At 38.9% G+C, this 4,340-nt stretch overlaps 1 non-coding gene across 1 annotated transcript; it reads right to left on the bottom strand.

Moving 5' to 3' along the window:
• Nucleotides 1–3,312: 3,312 nt before the first annotated feature.
• On the bottom strand, nucleotides 3,313–3,416 carry LOC125365072. The gene has a single exon (XR_007213629.1). It is a non-coding gene; the product is annotated as a U6 spliceosomal RNA (small nuclear RNA).
• Between the last annotated feature and the right edge of the window lie 924 nt (nucleotides 3,417–4,340).

Here is a 4,340-nt window from a genome sequence, read left to right on the forward strand (position 1 = left end):
AGAGCTCTTTTGGAGGCAATGCATTTTACGAAGAGAACTTTGGAAATCGTGGGGTTTACAGTTAATTTTTAAGTGTGATCTGGCAGTCCTCAACTACTGAAGGGACTCGGAGCTCCTCCGGCACTGAAGTTCTGTTACTACCATTCCATTCCACAGATAAGAAAATGGAGGGTGGGAAAATCGTGGCTCACATGAAGCTAAACAAGATGTCAGTCCTGTGATCCATGACTCTTGACTGCTGTTGTGTATTCTTGTCACCATCCTCTCCCTTATTCCTGATAAGCAATTTCATCCTAGGAAATGGCTATACTAAAGCTGGTGGAAGATGAAAGAGATTAGGCTGGTGATTTAGGCATTCTTTTTTGAAATTTTTCTTGATATTGCATATCACCCTCCTCTCCCAACACAGTGAACACACACACATACACACACACACATACAACACATACACACACACACACACTATAAACATACACAACATGAGATACTGAAACATAGCTAGTTTCTTGTGCTCTGTGAGCCTACAGGAAGAAAAACAGGTTTTTGAACAGGATAAAGTTAAGCTTAATTTTCAAGGTATATTTCAAGATTCATTAAATATCTCGCATAGCTATTTTATTCCATTAGCTTACCTTTGCTCTTTGCATTAATTTCCTCTATAGTATTTACTGTTGGGATGTGTGTGTGTGTGTGTGGTATAAAAAAGGAGATTCAATATCTGGATATAAAACTTCACTAAAGGCCAACTATCCTGGCTCTCACCTTCTTAGGAGACAGAAGTTGGAGGATCATGGTTTGATGCTGGCTCAGGGGAAAAAGCATAGGACCCAATCTGCAAAATTAACTAAAATAAACAACTTGAAGCACGGCTCAAGTCCCAGAATATTTCCCTGGCAAGTATAAGGTTGTGAGTTCAAATCCCAGTACCTCTGACCTTGCAAGAAAACAGTGCATTTTTAGTACATATGCTATTTGGAGAGAACTCACTATTACAACTGTTGTGTGATCTAACTGGGTGAGGTGTGTGCTGTCTCTATGCTGTGTGCATATATGCACTGGGGCTTCATGTGTACATGTACCCGCTTTGACTTCTATCACACAGCCCCATCTCCTCTTTGCCAAGGGCTTATACAAGAGGTTGGAAGTGCCAAGGAGTTGTTTTCTATCCACCAACTCTCCCGAACCCCATTGGCAATCATCTCTCAGCCACGTAAGCATGGTTGCTGCCCTGCAGTCAAAAGAGTTCCAAGGCATGTGTGCTCATTACCTTCCTTCTATAACTGTAACCCCCTGCTCACCACCTTTATGATAAAGGTTTTTTTAAGTAATAGTGGAGATCTACTTCCCATGTTTTCAAATAGAGACAATGTACAATGATTAGTAAATCCAGTTTCTATACGTTGGGACTATTTCATGTACATTGAAAGGAAAACTTTTGAATAACCTACTTGAAATTAGAAAATCATTACCTACTGTGCAACCTGAATAACTATTCTCATACAAATATGCATTATTTTAGATATTTTATGATTATAAAATATTCACTATTTTGCATATTTATTTCTTGGTGATGGTTAAGCATTTCTCACAAGTACTAATAAACAAGTTATTTTGCAGTGAATAAAACTAGGTTAATGCATGAAAATGTTAGTAAAATCCTATGGTTCAATTACTAAACACAAGTAATAAAGGAAGAATGTATTTCCAGATTTTTTTCCACAAAAACTTTCCATTGCCAGTACTGGCAACTGATATGATGATATACTCTTCCTATTGATATAAAGGTGGCTACATCAAGAGAATGTTAGGGACAAATGACAAGAAGACTGCAGAAGAAGGATGGTGCCTGGAATGTGGGTGGACACGTGCTAGATACCCACATTAACAGCTACGTGAAGCATGTCTTTATTTTTCTCCAAAAGCATGGTATGAAAAAGCGTCTCTGGATTAGTAAACAGGAAGATAAATTGAAAATATTGTTCATTGATAAAAATAATCATTATACGTAGTATACTACGTAAATTATATAAACTTTATGAAAACCACAGGAGTCGAGATTATTAGTTCTCATTCTTACAGGAAGAAATTCAGGCTAAAGGTTTTTGTATAAGTCACCCAAGATCTCGCCGGTAATAATTATCATCCTGATAAATTAGAGGTCAAGCCTGTGCTATTGTTGGATCTATCCCCGTAATACCAGTGTGTGTGTGTGTGTGTGTGTGTGTGTGTGTGTGTGTGTGTGTGTTTATTTGTTCCTTTCTTCTCTACACTGACATCTTAGAGTTCATATATAAAAGGGGATTCCTTTGGAGTCAGCTATGAAATAGACACCAAACTGCTGTTAGTGGTTTCAAACCAGCCTTTGTTGTAGTGCTTTTGATTTCCCTCATGCAGTTATGGAGCATTTGATCTACTTCAATTAAATTTGATTTTAATGCTGAAAATAAAATAAATGCCTTTGTCTTTGTCAGCAGAGGTGAATATCCTTCCAAGAAAGACATTGAGATGTTTTAATATTCGCATTCATGATACTTTTCTCAGTGTGTTCTCTTACACACATACATAAAGGGAAAGAAAGAGAGAGAAAAGTCTTTGTTATTCACATTAGTTATGTTGTATGGTCTTCTTAACCAATGAGGTAACCAGTACTGAGTGTAACTATTGCTCCTAAGGATCCTGTGAGCCTCTGGTCTTATTTCTGTCAGCTAATCAATACATTGCCATACATAAAACCATCTTACTTAATATTATTGTTGATTTATGAGTTAGAACTCTATAGAGACACAGTATCAACAGAATATATTTATATAGAGGCATATGAAAGGGAATGTAGCAGAAGAATTGGCTTCTGTGGTCATCACAGCTGAAATGTCCAAAAGCATACCCATTCACTACAGCATCTGAGTCAAGTTCAAGTCCAAAGGCCTCAGAATCTCAGACACTGGTGGCTTAATTCTCAGTCAGAGGCTAGAAGTCTGAGGCATGAAGAGACATTTGTGTGAGTTCTGCACTCCAGGCACCTCGGATCTGGATTTTTAAATTTTTATTTATTGTTGTTGTAAAGGTGGTAGAGAGAGGAGGGTCACAGTTACATAGATCAGGTAATGAGTACATTTCTTTCTAAACCGAGTCATCTCTTCCTTCATTTTCTCCCAGGTTTTTATTTCCCTCCTGACCCCCTTGTCCTACAAATTATTTAGTTCATTTTCAACATGGTGTCTACTGAGTCTCACTGCTTTGTTCACCCTTTGTCCCACCATTTCTGTGCTTCCTGTTACCTTCCCCCAAATAGATAAACTCACATAAAAGATCAAAGGGACAGAATGCTCCAAAAATCCATGTAACATCCTGGGGCAGGGTCATGCTAATCTTCTCTGTATCATTCCAATTTTAGTATATGGACTGGCAAAGCAAGCATTGAATTTCTAATATCACACTTTAGTGAAAGAAAGGGAAGAGAAGGGACAGACAGACAGAAACACGCAGAGAGACTATGAAGCTGCTTTTGTCTCCCATTTTCGTGTTGTTTTTAAAGGACCTGGGACAAATCTAGGGCCTTGCCGTAGAGTCTCTGCCACTAAGCTGCATCTTCATTCTCTCTGTCTGTGTTGATCAACCTCAGCGACCCATCCACCCAGCAGCAAGTACTTCCCACTCAGCCCATCAATTCACTTACCATTCACTTACCAATCGGGCTCCACTTCACAGACAATACCCTTCCCCTCAATCAATGCTTTAGCAGATACCTAGGCATTCCAAATCCCAACTATGGACATAAAAAGTGATCACAGTTCTTAGCCACCCACGTGTGAAAGCATCTCATCTGACAGATACTTTCTCGGGGGGTGGGGGGGGGGCTCATCATAAGCTTCTCACATTCAGGACCAAAAGACAGCACTTCAGCCCTTCATGAAGGACCATTTTACAAAGCAACATCACCAGCAAAGGGCATAAAAAGGCAAAGAAGAATGTGGCTAAAGAATGAACCAACATGGTTCTTGTTGACTCTGCTATCTGAAACAAAAAAGCAGATTAATCTCTTCCTTGTTCTACCTCTGCTAGGAGCATATGTGTGTCTCTTGAGAGACACGTCATTTCCTCCTCTACTGCATCTGCAAATGACCATCAACCACCTCAAGATTAATCCAGACTTTCAAATGAACTTACTTATTATAATGGTAGACAAATTCACAAAACACGCAATCTGTGCATGTATGCATATATATGAGAGAGAAAGGGAAAGAGTGAAAAAGAAATGCTATTCAATCACTAGCTGAAAATTCACAGTAATGGGTCATAAATACACCCCTTACACAGAAGAGTCATGAATGAATTCTCCT

This window comes from Perognathus longimembris, chromosome 16, assembly GCF_023159225.1.
Source record: "Perognathus longimembris pacificus isolate PPM17 chromosome 16, ASM2315922v1, whole genome shotgun sequence".
NCBI classification, from domain to species: domain Eukaryota; kingdom Metazoa; phylum Chordata; class Mammalia; order Rodentia; family Heteromyidae; genus Perognathus; species Perognathus longimembris.